This window comes from Sapajus apella, unplaced genomic scaffold (genome assembly GCF_009761245.1).
Source record: "Sapajus apella isolate SASKATOON/1434 unplaced genomic scaffold, GSC_monkey_1.0 scaffold100, whole genome shotgun sequence".
In the NCBI taxonomy this organism is placed as follows: domain Eukaryota; kingdom Metazoa; phylum Chordata; class Mammalia; order Primates; family Cebidae; genus Sapajus; species Sapajus apella.
In genome coordinates this window covers 2,012,140-2,032,855 of record NW_022437040.1, presented here as the reverse complement: position 1 = coordinate 2,032,855, position 20,716 = coordinate 2,012,140, and the positions used below count along the sequence as shown (strand labels likewise).

Genomic DNA, 20,716 nt, shown 5'->3' with positions numbered 1-20,716 from the left:
GTATTCTGATATCTCAGATTTTTAAAAGACTAGGAGAAAATTATTTAAGATAATTTCATGTCTATTTGTATACTAGAAGAATGATTCCCTAATGATTAGAATTTTAGATTCTGTTACAGGACAACAGAGATATCATTCACCACTCTGGAATACTTCATCAAATATTTTAATAAAATATCACAGCATACAATAAAGATACACTCATCCCCTCTTAGTTTTAATGCTGTAAGAGTTGTTATGTTGTATGTAATCATGAGGGCAACTTGCTCCTTATAACTGAAGTAAATATTTATTATGAGTTCACTAACTCCAACAATTTCAAAATAAAGAGTTTATTCAAGGTCAATTTACAAAATACACAAAATAACTAAGAAACAAAAATCATCCAAGTTACTACAATCTAGAAATGCACTGTTAATATAATCATTTGTCTAGATGTAACTTACATCAAAATACACATATATATAAATTCATATATATGCATATATATACACCTTTCTCACTTGAAATTATGTTACAAAAAAGCATGACATTTGAATGTATATACACAATACATTTTTAAAATGACATTAACAATGTAAAAAAATTATATATATATATATATATATATATAATAGAATGAATTGTAATTTTAATATTGATCAAAGGAATCCAAGATAAGTAGTAGTTAGTTCTTTTTCCTTTTTTAATGGTGTTCTATTAAATGATTATACCACAATTTGGATGTATAGTCATGTGCTGATAGTCAGTTGCTTAGCAGATTATAATAAAATTGAATATATATCTACCCCATGACCATGGAATTACACTTCTATACATGTATTTAAGAGAAAATATGTGTCCATAAAATAACTACACAGGGATGTTTATAGTAGCTTTGTTTATAATAGTATCAAAATAAATTACTGATTCCTGGGTGAAATTATCTTTTTGAAAAACAAAATTTTTATTTAGATCTGACTTATAAGCAAGAACATGCAGTATTTGGTTTTCTGTTCCTGTTCCTGCATGACTTTGCTAAGGATAATGGCCCCCAACTCCATCCATGTCCCTGCAAAGGACATGATCTTATTTCTTTTTTGTAGCTGCATAATATTCGATGGTATATATGTACCACACTTTCTTTATCCAGTCTGTCATTGATGGGTATTTAGGTTGATCCCATGTCTTCACTATAGTGAATAGTGCTGCAGTGAACATACAGGTACATGTGTCATTATAATATAACAAATTTATATTCCTTTGGGTATATACCTAGTAATGGAATTGCTGGGTTGAATGGTACTTCTATCTTTAGGCCTCTGAGGAAGTGACACACTGTCTTCCATGATGGTTGAACTAATTTACACTCCAATCAAAAATGGGTAAGTGTTCTTTTTTTTTTCTCTTGACAACCTCGCCAGCATCTGTTATATTTTAACTTTTTAAACATAACTTTTAAACTTTTTAATAACAGCCATTCTGACAGCTGTGAGATGGTAGCTTATAGAGGGAAACAACACACACTAGGGCCTACTGGATAGTGGAGGGTAGGAGGCAGGAGAGGATCAGAAAAAATAATTAATGGGTTCTAGACTTAATACCTGGGTAATGAAATAATCTATACAACAAGCCCCTAAGACACATGTTTACCTCTGCAACAAACCTGCACATGGACCCATGAAGTCAAAATAAAAGTTAAAAATAATTTTAAAACAATACAAAACAAAACAATTTACTATAAAATAATAATTCGCTATATTTTATTTCAGAACTTTCTGAATTCTCCTGAATCTTGACTTGAGATTTTCCAAAGTAATATTGATCAGCTTTAATATAGTGCAGCACTTTCAATTTGTCTTAACATTGGCACAATCTATCATACAATCATAACATGTCTTACCAAACAAATTAATGGAGCCATAATATGCTTCTTTTATTGCCATGTTTAATAAAACTACAATAGTTTCTTCTTTATAAATATTTTTCTATATTTATGAATTATTTTAAGATAAATCCATATATGCAGAATTTATATGAAAAGATAAAGGGATGTTTTATTGAAAACAGATTGGTAAATATTGACTAATTATTCTTGGAAAGGCTTCATCAAATTATTCTCCAACGGATAGAGTATGTACATTATATCTCTTCCACCCTAATAATATTCTGACTATTAAATAGACTTGTCAAAACACTTCTACTTTCAGCAACAAAGATAATCTGTGGTTGAAAATTTAAATTCCTTTTCGTTAATAATGTTATTTAATATTATATAAATATTAAATTATATGCTCATGTGTTCCCTGTCCATGCTCTTTGCATAGGTTTGTTTGGTTTTAACATTTCCAAGTGGAATCATAACAATATGTAAATACAGATATAGTATTTCTGTGAACTCCTTATTTTATACATTATAGTTTAAGATTTTTCTATACTGATTTAGTTGGGTGTCACCCATTTCTCTTATAAATTATATATATACACACACTCACACACACACCTACATACACACACACACACACACACACACACACCCCAATATTGATTAGTTCTATAATCAATGACATGTAGACGTATTCTAATTTCTCCTATTTTAAATAATTCTACCATGAGCTTTCAATTACATATCTCTTAGTGTTTATGTACAAGAGTTTCTCATTAGATGAGCTTCTCATTTTATTCTCTTTTTAGGGTATTTTTATGAAAAAATATTTCATATAGATGAAATTTTAACAAACTTGTATTTGTAGTTTGCATTTTGTGCTTTAAGAATTCCTCCTCTGAGATTCCATTTCTGGTTCAAATGTGTGCTCATGCCCTTAAAACCTAGATTAACTAAAAATTATGTTTGTAAGGGCATTGTAGAACTGTGGTTATAAAGAAATCTAAAAAAAAAAAACAACTTATGAAAAGGGACGGAATTATCAAGATGAGCTCTATTTAAGTTCAAAATTTACTCCAAGGCTACGCTAATAAACATAGTGTGGTATTGCTAAAATGGTAGACAAACAGATTAACAGAACAGAAATATTAATAGACAGGTCACAAATAGACCATGGATATGGTCTTAGATTATTGCTAAAGGTACCACAATTTAATAAGTCAGTGGAAGGACTATTCCATAAAAAGTGCTGGAAAGCCTACACATATGTATTTTTTTTAATCTTTCAATCTTATTTATTGTCCACAAATATTAATTAGAAATGAATTATAGACATAAATATGAAGGCTAAAACTATGAAGGTTTATGAAGAAAATTCAGGATAATTTGTTTATGATGGTGGGAAGATCAAATATTTTGAGAAAGACTCAGCATGCAATAAGCATAAAAGAAAAAAAATTAAAATATATTTCATCAAAATTAAAATGTTCTGCTTATCTATTGCCAATATGAAGAAAGTAAGAAGGCAAACAACAGATTGGGAATGATATTTTCAATGCATCTGTATGCAGCAAAGGATTTCTGTCTATTAAAGCTCTACAACAAATCAATAGGAAAGGACAGATAAATCAGTATGACAGGACTAAAGAACTGAACAATTGTTTCAAAAAATTAGATATTCAAAGAGTTAATATATAAAAATATGGCTGTTGTCATTAAAACAAGAATAAAATATGACTGTGCATTCACCAGAATTTAAATTAAAAAGAAAGAAATGCCAAGTGTTGGCAAAGATGAGGTTTAATGGAAATTTCACACATGACTGGAATGTGAGTAAACTATAGAGCCAGCTTTGATAATTCTTTAGCAGATTCTAATATTGTTAACCCAGCAAGTCCTATTATCTACCAATATGAATCTCAGATGTATGTCTAAACAATTGAGTGCACACATTTTATGATGTATGTACACACATATTTATTTAGAATTGCAACAAAATGAAGTGACGCATATTTCTATAAAGACAAATTTTGAATATTCAAACAATTTTAAAAAATATATGGTATTAAAATAATGAATTACTGATATATCATGACATTGATAAAACTAAAAAATGGTAAGAGAACACACACCACTTAATATCATTCATAAATGAACAGGAAAGCATTTGTAACACAAATAACAGATAATCATTCACGAGAATTAAATGATTGCTACAAATCAATGAGCAAAAACAAAACTAATTAACTAGTAGAAAAATAAAGAACAAATACTTCATGAAGAGATATTTTATGAAGGAGAAATGCTATTAACCAGCATGCAACTGAGATTTAATTACTATGGCTATTAGAAAAAAATATAAAATAAATCAAAACATTACATTACTTCACACCCATTTGCTTAGCAAAATTAAAATTTCATTATGTAGTAAAGTTAAAGACAAACATATAATAAGAGCCAGTAATTTCACTTCTAGGTATAACGGTAATAGCACTTTTGCTTATGTGCAGAGGACACTTTTAAGGAGGCTCAGGTCACATATTTACAATGGCAAAAATTTGGTAGCAGTCTATGTTTCAGTTATGAAAGGATAAACAAAACATAAAATTTGATGTGAAGATAAAATGTATTTGTGTTACAAAAAATAGAGTTCACTATATATAGATATAGATATATCTTAACAAAGATAAATTTGGAAAACAATATTCTATAAAAATATCAAGCTATAGAATTGTGACTAGACTATTATGTTATTAATACAAAATGTATGTAAATTTAAAAAGCACATAATGTTTTTGAGGTAATGTGGAGGGCATAATGCTTAAAATAGATGACAAGTAGAATTTTGACTTTATATTTTCTCTTTTATAAGTAAAAAAATGACATAATTCATATACAACTAAATATTAACCATTGTCAATTCTGAAAAGCAAGTACAAGTTTGTTTATTATATTATTTTTTGTACTTTTCTGGATTTACATTTTGTTCAAAATAAAATAAAAACTTGTAATTTTATTAGAAGTGCATTAATTCCCTAGTTGTATTTAAATAACATTTAGTTTGAATAATATTGAACTTTGCAAACAACTGCCACTCTACCTATCAGAAGAATATAGACACCTGAATTGATTATAAATACTGCTTCTTCCCAAAGAAGTCAAGAGGAAATAGAAAAAGGAATGTAAAAATGGGGCTCAAATAGAAAGACAGTAAACATACATCCAAATACATCAGTAGAGATAGTCAGTATAAATGAGCTAAATGGTCCAATTAAAGGGCTAATAATTTTGGATTGGATTGAAAACAGCAGCAATGATATAATCAATAATCACTCTATGTTTACATGACATAAAATCAGAGAAAGATTAAAGTAACATAAAACTGGCAAATTCTAACTAAAATAGATAAGCAGTAAATAAATACATAAAAAGCTGCTGTACTTGTAAAATATTAGGCATAGCTGATTTCAAGACTAGAAAAATTTCTTCAGAAAAAGAAAATGATAGTTCTTTTGCTAAGAGATCAATCTACAGAGGAAATACTGTCATAATACATACCTTCAAAGTATTTTTTGCATACAATTTCTTTTCCAAATAAATGGAACAATCAGGGCCAGGTTTATCATCCCACTTGAAAAAATGAATAAATGAAAAATATAAAACACAGTATCTCTCAAGATACAAGACATCAAAAAATGAAGAACAGAAATCTCTGAAAGATATAAACTACATAAGATTTATAATTTCCCTAGCTTGCTACCTTGAGAGAGTTTCCAGGCCATAGTACAATGAAGAGCAATTTAGGCAGAACCCAGCAGACAGCATAAGTAGAGAAAATAAATTTGGAAATCCAGGTGTACTCTTGTAATTAAAATAAGAGTTCCCCAACAAAGAAGTTCCTGTCCTAATCCTTGGAACCTGTGAATATTTTACCACACATGACAAAAGAAACTTTGTAAATCTGATTAAAGTGAAGAACCTTGAGATGTGGAGATTACCTGGATTCACTGGGCGAGCCCCATTTAATCCCATCAGTCCTTGAAAATGCAGAACTTTTTTCTTCTGGGGATCAAGAAAGAGAATGGGAGAGATGGCAGCATGAGAGAGTCATGATCTGCCATTACTGGCTGTGAAGATGCAAGAAAAGGACCAGGAAGCAAAGAATGTGGGATGAAAAAGGCAAGGAAATTGGTTTCCCCGAGTTTCCAGAAAGGAATGCAGCCCTGTTGACATCTCGCTTTTAGAGCAGTAAAGCTGCCCATGGAAATGTAAGATAATAGATTTGTGTTGTTTAAAGGCATGTAAAATGAGAAATTTTGTCATAATTTTTAATGCCAGTAATAGAAAACTAACACAGATACCAACAAAGCTAGAGTCTGCAGGGCACGCTACCAAAACAGAAGACAGTTTCCAGAGAGACAAATGCGAAGTGTATTCATCTGAGTGTGGATTGTCATATATATGTAAAGAAACAGCCCAAATCAAGGGCAGAATTAAAGACAAGGATGTCCAGAGTTCATAAAGAAACAGAAATAGGATCTGTTCCCACCAGCCAGACAAAAATTTTATGATTCACAGGCCACTGGAGAGAATGTACAAAGGTTTTTTGCTTCAGGTCAATGTAATTAGACCTTCAATTAACATTGCTTTGATACTATCTATAGTACACTCTATAGATAGTATCAAAGACAAAGACTAAAAAAATTAAACATTTCCAAGTGTCCTAACTACATATCAGAACAAAGACAAAGGATCATTCCAGAAATATAACAATATCCAGCACCCAACAAGGTAAAACTCACAATGATGGTTAGGCTGCTACCCAATTAAAATTTGCTGGCATTTACAGAGACAGAAAACACAACCAATAATGAAAAGATCAATCAATCCATCAGAACTAACTCAGAGCTAATATAGATGTTACACTTAGTAGACATTCAGGCATTAAACAGTTAACAACTATATCTTGTGTTCAAAATTTTAGTAGGAACATAGGAGATATGAGAAAGACAATGAAAAACGTCTATAGATGAAAGCTACAATTTCAGAGATGAAAAAATACATTGAATGGTATTAATGGTAGATTATATATTGAAGAAGAAAACATTAGTGAGCTTGTATACCTGGCATTATAAACTACCTGAAATAAAAAGAAAAGAGTGTCAGAAAAATGAACAGAGCATCAGTGAGCACTGGGTAGTGAGAAGGGGCTTTAACATCAGTGTAATTTATGTTCATGAAGAGGAGGAGAGGGACAATAGAAGAAAAAATAACTTTATTGAAGAATTAATGGCTTGGGCATTTTCAAATTTGGTGAAAAGAGTAAACCCAAGGGTCCAAAATGTTTAATAAGTTTCACATACCAGAAGTATGGAGAAAGGTACATCAAAATCAAATTACTCAAAAACAATAATAACATCTCAAGAGCAGTAAGAAAGATAACACTTATTATTTACAGAACAGCAAAGATAAGGATGGCAGTATTTCTTACCAGAAATAATGTAAGTGAAAAGGTAATGGAACTATATTTTTATTTTATTAATATTATTTTATTTTTGTATTAAACAACGTCATCTTTATTTTACATATCTTTATTTCACAACAACAAAAATATGCAACATCCAATGCTGTTGTCAAAGCAGAGAGGGACTAGGGCTTGAGGCCATTGTTTCCTGCATTAGACATAAGGACAGGAGGGAGAAACCACCAGACATCAGCAGAGGGAGCCAAGTGGGACCACCCACTTAAGGCTATGAAGGGAGCCTTGGGGACCCCATACAGGGGGCACAAGACTTCAAAGTATAAACTCCTAATCCACTTCCTTTATGCAAGACACATCCTCATCACGGTCAAGGGGAGGGAATCTCATCAGGAATGGCAGCACTGGATTCCTCTGCTGCCACGTCTTCATTGAAACCTGGACCCAGCCTGATCTTGCAGTGGATGCCATTGGTGTGGGTCTGGGGATCCTCGAGACAGAAAAGCCAGAAGGGAATAGCATGCGTGATTTCCAACAGCAGCACCACCAGGTCCTTGACAGCCTTGCTGTGCTTGCCCACCTCCACCTTCTAAAGCAATGTCTCCACAATGGGGTGGTCGAGGTTGATCTCCAGGAGCTTTCTGACCATCACGTAGCCCACCATAGAGCTGTCCTGAAGTGCCTGGGTTTTCATGATCCAACCCTTGTTGGCTGTCCTGCATAGGTGCCGCTCACAATGTAGCAGGGTGAAGATACAAGCCTATTGGAGATAGTCACTTTCTGAACCTTCTTATCTAAGATTTATTTCATGAGCTTGCAGAGGTTCATAAACTTTGCTTTGCTTTCCTTCACTTTCTTCTCCTCCTCACCCTCAGGTAGCTTCAGGCTCTCCTGGGTAACTGAGACCAAGCTCTTTCCATCAAACTCCTCGAGTTGATGCACACATTGGGCTCCCTCACATACACCTTCTCAAAGCCCTGCTTCCATCCTCGCTCCGCAAAAGCAGAAAGGGCAGTTCATCTTTTTACTGCTAATTTCACATGCCACCATTGTTATGCACTAAATTTCCATATGCACTTGGGTTTATTGCTGTACTTTTCATTCTGTTACATCAGATTATCTGGCTATTTGTGTATTAGTGTGGCAATATTTCAATCATATGTTTATGTTTTTATAATTGGTGGTGCAATGTACACATTGCTCTTTGTTTTCAGTATTTTCCTCAATATTCTTGCTTTTTGTTATTTATCTGTAAGAACTTTAAAACTAATAAGTTGATATTTTGAGTAATATTTTGATTTCAGCAGAAACCTAATGCCTATCACTTCTTTGCATTTATGTCTGTGTGTGAATTGACCTATTGTTTTTCCTTAGTTAAAAGACCTTGTGAATATCATGTATCCTAGGGACATCCATTATAAAATGAAAGAAAAAAGTTACTTATGATTTAAGATATCATCACTATACACATGGGTCAATTTGAATCAAACTATTTAGATGAAAATTCAGGTACTTGACTTTGAAATTTGACAACACAGATTCTTTCAGATCCAAAGAGGGTTACCTGTTTTAAATAACCCAAATCATTTTGCCACTGAGATGAACCAGTGTTTAACGAAATATAAGTCTACAGAGTTGTGCAAATTCTGGTTGATAATTCTCTCTCTCTCTCTCTCTCTCTCTCTCTATATATATATATATATATATATATATATATATACACACACACACACACACACATACACACACACACACATACACACACATACACACACACGTATACACAATAATTATTCCCACTTCATTCTTTCATAAAATATTTCTGAAATATTTCTGGTTTGGGATTATTTCACAGAAAACTTACGAACAAATTGTTATGTTCATTGTTGCATTTAATTCCATATTATTCTGGAGAATATCAAATGAGTGATTTCATTCCTTAACAAAGAGTGTTAACTGGACAGGAGTTTTGGGTCATTAACACCATGATAAGTTTGTATTATTCCCAGAAGTATTCTCACTCTGAGTTTAAACTTAAGAATCACTCTTTAACATCAAGGAACACATTACTTTGTTCTAAATAGCAGCATTTTCTTTAAAAACATAATGGCTTTAAAATTCTACAAATATTAAGGTAATTGCTTCTTCCTATTTTATGTTACTTCTTAAAGCTTAGAATAAATATTATCAAGGTTTAGACAGTTTCAAGAATACACATTGGTTTTTTGTTTCTAATTGATAACAATAGAGTTTATAATGACCAGACTTCAACGAGCAATTGTCTATTAAGAGTTCCCCTTCACTGTTTAAAGGCAGGCAAAAACTTGACATAGCATAATGTGCATTTATAAATATTTATTTTTAAAAATGTAATGGAAACATTAAATGGTAGTTAAAACTTCTATCACAGAGAATTTATATTAGTTGTATTCTCTTTCAAGACCATTTAATAATTCCTTGCTGGTTAAAAGATTTTAGAAAGGAATACTATTGCTTTATTCTTTTATTAAAATACAATGTATTATTTAGAGAAGTTTTAGGTTAGCAGCAAAACTGAGCAGAAAGTAGAGTTCCCACATGCCCCCTGCCCTCCCCCTACATACAACCTCCCCCTCTAATCAAATATTCCACCAAAGTGGTTCATTTGTTAAACAGATGACCTACATTAACACATCACCTCCCAAACGCCATTGTTTACATAAGGGTTTACTCTTGGTACTATAAATTACATGTTTCTTCACAAATATATAAAGACAGATATCTACCATAGTATCATTTGGAATACTTTCACTGGCCTGAAAATTATTGTGCTCTGACTATTCATCCCTTCCTCCATGGTGTACATGTATACCATGGAATACTATGCAGCCATAAAAAAGAACAAGATCATGTCTTTTGCAGAAACATGAATGGAGCTGGAGGTCATTATCCTAAGGAAACTAACACAGGAACAGAAAACAAAATGCCTCATGTTCCCCCTTATAAGTGGGAGCTAAACATTGGGTACATATCAACACAAAAAAAGGAACAGTAGACACCAGGGTATATTGAGGGTGGAAAGTAGAAGCGTGAGGATCAAAAAACTACCTATTGAGAACTGTGTTTATTACCTGGTGATGAAATAATCTGCACACCAAATCCCTGCAATGTGTAGTTTACTTATATAACAAAACCTGTACATGTATCCCTGAACTTAGAATAAATTTTTTTTAAAAAGTTCCATGGCAAATAATCCCAGTCATAGATTTCATATTACGAGCCCAAAAGGGGGGAAGAAAAAGACAAGATTCTGACACTGTAGCAAGGCTGCAGGCCCAACTCTCCTTTTAAGGAATAGAAGAACTATAGCAAATAACTAGTTTTCAGGTCTTTCAAAGATTACTAGTATTGTGGCTTATATACACACTGGTTTTGACAATCTGGCAGGTCCTATTTATTAAACACATAGCTGTGCATGGGTCTGACTTGATCTTTAATATAGTAAATGAAATAGATCTGATATCTTAATTCTAAAATTTTAAAAGAATCTTTTTGGCAAAAAATTAATATCTTTGTTAATTATCTTTCCATTTCTATTATCTTAAAACATAGTAACCATCCAAAATGTATGAAAACATATATTTTTAGTAAATACTAAGAGATTGTTTGATAGACCAATTGATTCCTGGAACAAATGTAATAAAGCCGTCCTTGTTCTTTGGAAACTATGAATTTTAAGACAGTTTAATACAGAAGAAAGGTGTATATGCAACTCAGAACAAAATCTGGTAAATAGAACAATAGCAGATATCAGTGACTAGAATATCAGAATCAGATACATTTTATACCATAAAGGTAGTAAATTACTTGCAACTTTAGTAAATGTTTCTGATACGATTAAAGATTATTTTACACCAGACTGTCATATGTCACCTAAAGTTTAAATATTTTTCCAGTTGAAAAGTATTTAATGAAACAGGAAAAAAGCAAAGCAGGTTCCCAAGTAACTACAGACTTCCTATAGACTATAAGAAATAAAAGAAAATCAGTGTGTTATGTTTTATTTCATCCTGGAGGAGAACTTGATACACAGAACACAATTATTTCTTTTTTTTACCAGTTGCAGGTGTTATCTACCCTCATACCTGATTGCTGTTCACAAACTAAAAGAAAATCTACGTTCAACTCGTTTAAAGACTCGTTGCTGAAGGAGACCTACACACTGCTAACTTGACACAAAGTTTATTCATGTATGTTATTCATATTGACAAATATGTACAGAATCGTTATAAGGTTGAGAAAAATTAATGGCATGAAAGAAAAGACAAACCGAAAAACCAGTTGAGCCTGCGAAAACGTATATAATGAAAACAAATTTGAATATTTACAGTTTTCTTATGTAAAAATTTAAAATTTTCCTCTAAAAATATAAATAAATGTATACATCAAAGGTAAAATAAAGATTGTTCTAAAAACATGTGAATAAAATCCAGAAGGAGAAAGCAGAAAATACTGAAGAGAACAAATAATAAAACAGAAAATATAAGAACATTTGCCTAGTTAAAAATTTTTGTCTTTAAAGAATACCTTAAGACACTTAAGTGTTGTGTAAAATAATTTCAGAAAAAAAATTAAGAACAGATTACTCAGTGCTCTCTTTGAAAAGGCATATACACATGCTTTTATTCTATGCATAAAGTATTCCAAGATGGAATAAAACTATATATACTGTTTATAAATCCATCTATCTGTCTATCTATCTATCATCTACCTACCTACCTACCTACCTACCTACCTACCTATCATCTGTCTTACAAGATTGAATAAATTCCAAATGCTCAGATATAAAAATAAAGTTTACAACAGAAGAGATGAGGATCACGTAGGAATTAGATTTTCTTTCTTTTTTTTAATTTTAATTTTTATTTTTTATTGCATTTTAGGTTGTGGGGTACATGTGAAGAACATGCAAGATTGTTGCATAGGTACACACGTGGCAGTGTGATTTGCTGCCTTCCTCCCCATCACCTATATCTGGCTCTCCCCATCCTATCTCTCCCCAACTCCCCACCCGCTGCTGTCCCTCCCCTATTTCCCCCCAACAGACCCCAGTGTGTAGTGCTCCCCTCCCTGTGTCCATGTGTTCTCATTGTTCAACATCCGCCTATGAGTAAGAACATGCGGTGTTTGATTTTCTGCTCTTGTGTCAGTTTGCTGAGAGTGATGATTTCCAGGTTCATCCATGTCCCTACAAAGGACACAAACTCATCGTTTTTCATGGCTGCATAATATTCCATGGTGTATATATGCCACATTTTCCCTGTCCAGTCTATCATACAAATCAGATTTTCTACTTTGTAATATGGAATGATTTTTTGGTGGCAAGTTTTTCTGTAACAATAATTATATATCCAACAAAATTACAATTTAAATTTGAAGGAAAATAAAGTCTTGCTCAAATATTAAAGGATTTAAAAATATTTCCATGGATGCATATTTTTTCAAGAAATTTGGATAATATTGTAATGCAGAGAAAAACAACGAAAATAATCCAAAGGTACAATGATGAGAAAAAATAAACAAACTATTAAAAAGATAAATTACTAGTGCACAATAGTGGTAATGTTAAGTTTAACATAATTTTTTAAATAATTTATTTTAAAAGTATAAGAATTTTGTAAAAAATATTTACCTATAAATATTATTTTAGATAACTTCCACAAAACTCAAGGTGTAGGAAAAAGCAATATGTAAACACCTTCTATGACCTTCACTTATTACAAAGACTATGAAAATTAATATATCTTCATATGTTACAAATACAGCACAATTTACTTAGCCCTTCTCACGTTAGTAATGTTATTAGCTAATATATGTGCAAAAATTAACTATACACCAATCTTTGCGACTCTCAATTTAGGACAAATTTTAAGAAAGAAAAATTCTAAATCCAAAATTCTGAAAATTAAAGCTTTTCAGATATAATATTAAACTGATTTTTCTAATACATGAAACAGTCTATATGTTCCCTGTTATAAGAGCTACCATTTCTCATGCCATCTCTAACACACCATAGGAATAAAACAACATCTTATTTAATTTCCTTTTCCCTTATTACTGGTAAGCTTGTTATAAATGCATTTATTGGACTTCCTATTCTGGACCAAAAGAGGTAGACACATTTCTCTCTATTTGTCCCACTAGATACAGAGAGAAACTCTAGATGTAATTCATAAAACAAGCACAGGCAGTTTTTGAAGGTTGGGAAAAAAAAGACAGACTGGTTAGGGGCATTGGGACTCAAGAAACATGATGGCTAGCTCTTGGGACTTTTTCTTTTGCATTGTATCTATCTACATGGACACGGAAGAATCCCTCAGTGTGGAGTCAACAACAGTCATAGAGAAAAAAAACTCTCAAGAGATGCTTGTTTCCTCTAGCCAAAGAATTGAAAAACAGGTGGCTGGGCAGACAAAAACCTTTTGACAATCTTTGTTCTACTTCAGTGAAAGATTACCATGGAGGAAAGAAACTCACGCAGCCACCATTACCCTGTTGTCCTCATTGGTGTGGTGTTGGTGTTGCTGGATGCTAAGTAGGAAGTTTCAACTTCCACTGCTGAGTAACAGCAAAGCTCTTCCTGCTCCTCCAAGCTGGGAAGAGTGGGGAGCAGGCAGCTGGAGAACGGGGTTCATAAAATCTCAAAATGCTCAAATACATTTTGGAAGACTTCCTATTGAATGGTCTATTACTAACAGAAAAACAAACTACCCTGCATGATTTCTGTTTGGGATATTTTGTTTAATTTTTTGTTTGTTTTCACATGAAAGTTTTTAGTTCATTAAGCTTCTCGTGAAAAATCCACAATGTCCACAGATAATATCATTGTAGCACCTTTACTCCTTCGGCTATGATCCAATCTCCAGCTCCCCTTTTGCCAGCACCAAGGTTTTTGCAGTCCCCCTGACTTTCTTCATTCTGTTCTTGTGTTCCTTTCGTTGCTTTCTTGAGGTTTTTTTCTTCTCATACAGGCCATGCCTTGCAAGTCTATGTTTGGGTTCATTTCTCTTTGCATAATCCAGGGAATCATCAATTTTGCCAAAGCCAATTGTCTTGCCACCACCAAAATGAGTTCTGAATCCAAATACGAAGATGACATCTGGTGTGGTCTTGTACACTTTGGCTAGTTTTTCCTGAACTTCTGACCTAGGCACCTTTGCCTTTATGGGGTGAAGGACATCAATGATGATTTGTTTCCTCTGAAGTAGTCAGTTGGTCATGAACGTTCTAATGCAGATAGTTACTGTGTTATTCATGATGGTGGACTATCCTCAAACAGCCAGGGAGGAAAAGAGCTGTTTTGGATATTTTGTTAATGAGAGTGTAAACTGAATGTTGTGAATTACTAGGACTTAACATCATGACTAGCCCTTGGAAAAGGAAAGAAAACAGGAAGTTCCATCACTGAGGTAAAAATGGAAGAAACAAGTGTTTCCGTATTTCATGCCTCTTTCTGTGGTGTCCTCATTCCACTGTCAGATCCTAAGAGCCCAGAAACATCACTGAGCAGAGTGAGAGGACATTATGCTGTTCTTACTTTTTCTTTGTTAGCAATGCGGGTTTCATTATAAAAATACAATTCCTTGTGTAGTACAGTTTCTGACCTCTCTAGACCATGCAGCCATGAGTCAGAGGACAGTAGTTGAGGTCACCAACACTTATAGCATCCTCTTTGTAGCACTCTTGAAATATATTTTAGGTGACTCTGAGAAGTTTAGAAGCAGGGCAAAGAGGATCTAGGAAGAGGCAGGCATAAACTGCCTCACTTGACAATCTTTATCTGTCAAAAAATGAGTCGAGAAGCTCTTCAAATATTACAGTGGCAAACCTAACTTTTCCAGTTTCAGAAATTACCGTCAGATTGTGCAGTGCCTGGGCCGAAACTGATGTGACACCCTGAAACATTCTGCTGTCTTCCTTTGCCTTTAGCCAATGGCAAGGGATCTGATATTTATACAGAACGAAGTGTGCCTGGAATAAAATATTTCTGACTTCTTGAAATCTCAACATTTCTGCCATTAAGAAGAAGAGTCATTAAAGATAATTCTTATGTGATGAGTCAGGAATGGTTAAGAGCTGCTGAATGACTTCCAATTCTGAAACTCCCTTTAAAAGGCAACATTTTGTTACCTGATGGCAACTGGATACAGTCAGGAAACCAGCATTTATTTGTCGGGGAGAGAAGAGAGGATGAAGAGAGAAGGAAGGAATGATGAATATATGCGATGGGTAATACATATGATGTATAATACTTTTTGTGCCTTTTCCCCTTTAGAGGAAGAAAAGTGGCAGAATAACCATCTGCCTGCTTTTAAGCAAACTCTGCTTTCATTTAAAGGCAGCTCTTTATTTTGTAAAAAACCCATTCTAAGATTGTAATAAAAACCATAGGGTGGGAGGACTAGATCTTCAGAAAGAAATGAGAAAACACATTCATAATATTCATATCTATGACATCTGTATTTTTCTAGTATTATGTGATGAAGTCAGACAGACCTAGCTCCAGATTCCAGATCAAATAATACTGTGTGATCTTAGCACATTAATTACCTTATCTAAATTCAGTTTCCTCATCAACAAAGTGGTTGTAATAATATGTAGCTTTTTATTTATATATATCATATGTGTATGAAACATATGACTTGTATAAAACAATTAGCCCAGTTGCTGATACATAGTAGACATTACCAGATACTACTTGTAAATCATAGTAAACTATATGATATTATTAGGTTAGTACAAACGTAGAAAATGATTTATAAAGTCAACAATCTAGCATACAATAACCATGTGGAGCATATACTATTCACTTTAAGAAATATGTGTTTAATGGCTTTTCCTAAGGGTACATGAAATATGCTCCATCAAGTTTATAACAGAAAAATAGTGTGTTCTAGGACTATGTCAGTCTGAGTCTTTGTTTTTGTCTTAAATGTTACCATCTGCACGACCTCAGGTAAGCCACTTGAATTCCTTGGAACGGGTTTCTCACCTGTACATTAACTATCCTGCTTACCTTGCCTATTTTAAAATTGTGCAAAGAATGCCAGACATTCTCATTGTTATTGCTGTTATGTGGGTCACCAATAAAAATATAACCCTAATCATGTATTCTGGGTTTGTTAACCTCTGCTCTGCTGCTCACATTTGAGCAGGGAGAAACTAAGTAAAGCACTGGAGATAATTCTTCCTGGGTCCTATTTGACTTGCTCTGCACTTAGCATATTCATCTAAAATATTATAGTCCAAGGCTGCTACAATGAGGATGTTGTAAGTTTGGGTGATTCTAATAGCTCAAACAGAAACCAAACCCTAATCTCCAACAGATAAAAAGCAAGAAACAGCAGTAACAGCTTTCCTTTTGCTCAGGTGACCCATCGGTTATCCTAGGATCTGACAATGAAATCAGTCATACTGAAATCAGTGAAACAGAGGCATTACAAAATGCTCATTTCTTTCTCTCTCTCTCACTCTCTCTCTTTCATTCTTTCTTTCTTTTTGACAGGTCTTGCTCTGTTTCCCAGGTTTGAGGGGAGTGATGTAATGATAGCTCACTGCAACCTCAACCTCAACCTCCAGCAATCCTCTCACCTCCCAGGCTCTCGAGTAGTTGCGACTACAGGTTCACGCTGCCACTCCTGGCTATTTAATTTCTTTTAATTTTTTGTAGAAACAGAGTCTCACTATGTCGCCCGGGTTGGTCTCAAACACTTCGGCTCAAGTGATCTTCCTGCCTTGGCCTCCCAAATTACTGGGATTACAGGCAAAGCTACTGATATTTACATAATCTACTATTCCCCTTATGATGAAAGTTCCCGTTCCTTCTCTCTTTCCAAGTACTGTACTAGTAATAAAATGAAATTCTAATAATTCACAACACCATCTGTGCATATTCGGCAACAAAATATCCAGAACAAAAATAATGCTGAGTAGAATGCCATTCCCTTGTTTCTTCTTCGTAACATAACACTCATGGGAAGTCTTTTTATCATACTCTCCACTCTTCTAAAGATGAGAACTAGGGATAGAGTTTATTCTAGCCACTCTGACAGTCTGACCCACATGGGGTTTAAACGATGGTCAGTCATTGGTAAATATCTATTCACCGTGAAAATAATTAATTAATGCTCAATAATTCATTACTTATTGTTAGGATCATCTGTTTTGGCTAAAGCATCGCTTCAGTTAATTTTGCTCTAAGCAGCTGACATAACCCAATTTTATAAAGACAATTGCCTGATGTTTCTTTGTCGTAACTTGATAAAACACCTCATCCCACTTATGTCACTCTAGTGCTCTAGGATAAGGCACCTATTTTTTTTTTTTTTTAATCTCAACTCACTGCAACCTCTGACTCCCAGATTCAAGTGATTCTCCTGCCTCAGCCTCTGAGTAGCTGGGACTACAGGCATGAGCCATGATGCCCAGCTAAATTTTGTATTTTTAGTAGTGATGGGGTTTCACCATGTTGGCCATGATGTTCTCAATCTCATGACCTTGTGATCTGCCTGCCTCAGCCTCCCAAAGTGCTGGCATTATACATGTGTGAGTGTCCAGTCAAAATTGAGATTTTGTGATGTTCACCAATACTGAACAAAGAGTTCATTTAATAAAATATATGTGTTAAGACTAATAATTCTTGAATGCTTCTTACGGCCTAAAAACTAGGCCATAGAAGAAGGCAGTAAGAACCTATTCCAAATACAAGTTGTTTTTTTTTCTTAATACATATTAAATATAATTGTCTTTTCTTACCACCACACAAGGTTTTCCACTGCTCCATGCTGTGAGTGTTATAGGTTAAAATTTTTTTTTAAGTGTTAATTAACTTCAGTGTTATCACTTCTGTTGATTTTGAGAAGCTGATGATTTTTATTAGTGAGAGTCTGGCCTAAAAATGCAGATGTCTTCATTAACAGAGGCTGAGAACATATCCAGTTATCATATTATTTCTTTCCTTCTGAATGCATAATTTTTATTTTCTACTTTATTTCTCTTGCATGTCTCTTAAATATGATAACAGTTCCCATAACTGTTCATATTTGACCTATGTGAAAGACACAGCTAAAGAGTTTTACAAACCCCATATTCATGCAAGCCTTCCTAAGTTATAATTTCTATAAGGTTATAAAATCTAGTAGTACAGCACTTTAATTCATGTGATATTCATTGATAATGGGCAAATAGCTAAGTTATTCTAAAAAGTGATGGAAGACACTTGCACCTAAGTGACTTGCTCCCTACTCCATCCTACAGAATATTCTCTTCACATGTATGCTTCCTCAAAATCACAAACTGTTGAAAAATGGATTCTCCATGGATCACTGATGATATTCATAGCCTGTAGTATTAAACACATTAACATCAAAGGCCTATGATGTAACAAATGTACCTATAACAGATTACCATCCTAAGAAAACCATATTTAATATCATCATAATAAGTAACAGAGATGCTGTTGTAACAGGGCATTTATCATAACAATTAGTACATAACAGTTATTTATTTTATGTTTTTATTTATGTATTTATTTATTTATTCATTTATCTTTTCTTTTTTGAGATGCAGTCTCACTCTGTTACCCAAGCTGGAGTGTAGTGGCACACCTCAGCTCACTGCTACTTCTGGGTTCAAGCGATTCTCTTGCCTCAGCCTCCTGAATAACTGAGACTACAGGCGCATGCCACTACATGTGGCTAACTTTTGTGGTTCTTTCTTTTTTTTTTTTTTAGAGACGGGGTTTCACCATGTTGGCCAGGCTGGTCTCAAACTTCTGACCTCAAGTGATCTACTTACCTTGGCCTCCCAAAGTGCTGGGATTACAGATGTGAGCCACCGCACCCAGCCTATTCATTTATTTTAAATTCTTACATTATAAAAATAATATGATAATTAGTATATGATAGTATATTAGTTTGAGATTGATGGCCATTTATCAATGTAATGGTTTTCTCATGGATACAGACAATAACTGTATTAGGAGGTGGCTATATTTTCTACTACTTTGTAGAGCAGCACTTTCTTCAATGAAATTTTCATTTGCATTCCAACCATGCATCAAGTCTAGTAACTGACGCCAATTTGTGGAACAAGGCATAGTCCCAGCTTTCGAGCAACAAATAATCCTGGATATTGTAACAAAATCCTGATCTCAGTTAAAACCCTATTTCTTCTCACAAGCACAGATAGTAAAAATACTAAATTCTACCTTTCTTTAAAATCAGTTGATTCTAGGTATACATTTCCCCTCTGGACCATATCAAGGTATTTGATGGACAAGTTTGTGTCTAAATTCTATGAAATGTTATGTTAGACAATTATACAAAATAAGGTTATGATGATAAAACTAAAAGTATTCTGAATTACTTTGTTCCTTATACTCTAATACACAGAAAAAAATAAAATGAAGTGATATGCTTGTGCTGGACAACATTGCTAAATATCCTTAGTTTTTCTTAATGCTAGATATGCTTTGGTATATTAATAGTAATTTATTACATTACATACAAAATGTTTTCTTACTTACTTATTCTGTCTTAGGAAATTGAGGGCAAAACAAAACAAAAATGTACATATTACCATAACCTGGAGAAGTGCTGGCAATGTTTCAGATATTAATATATTTTTGTACAAAAAAATGAAAAAAAATCAATTTTTATTTTATTTGACCTCTCTTCAACTTGGATAGTTGACCATCTGCTCTTAAAAACAACTATTTCCTTGGCTTCATGACAAAGTAATTTCCTAATTTATTTGTCATTTGCCTTGCATAGCAGTTCTGTCCTGCCCAACTTTTAAATATGATTTAAGACTTCTTCCAGATACTTTTTATTACGTCATATTCTCTCCTTGGGAAATTACATTCTCTCTCATAGTAAGTTTTTGACTATATTATTTGATAATCCCAAATCCAGACTGCTGGATTAATCTAACCATTTAATTAGTAGCTTCATTGGCTATACTCAAGTGCTTTGGAAGCAAACAACCAAACACACTCAAACAATATACTTTCCTCACCGAAACAACTGTGCTTCTGTGTTCTTAATATTGTTTTAGTCTGCTTTCTGTTGCTATAACACAGTGCCATAGACTGAGTAATGTATAAAGAAAAAATTATTTCTTACAGTTCTGGAGGCTGGGAAGTCCAATATCAAGGGCCTGTATCTGGGTAGGGCCTTCTTGCTGCGTTATAACATACATGGTGAAGGGCCTCACACGGTAAGAGGGAAAGAGCATGCCAGCTCAGGTCTCTCTCCTTTTTCTTATAAAGCCACTAGTTCCCTGCTCAGTCCCCTTTTTAAACAGACGAATGGGCGACTTCCCATGTCTCCAAT

The 20,716-nt window shown here is 33.6% G+C and overlaps 1 pseudogene; it reads right to left on the bottom strand.

Moving 5' to 3' along the window:
• Positions 1-7,673: 7,673 nt before the first annotated feature.
• On the bottom strand, positions 7,674-8,359 carry LOC116536390 (annotated as a pseudogene).
• Positions 8,360-20,716: the final 12,357 nt, after the last annotated feature.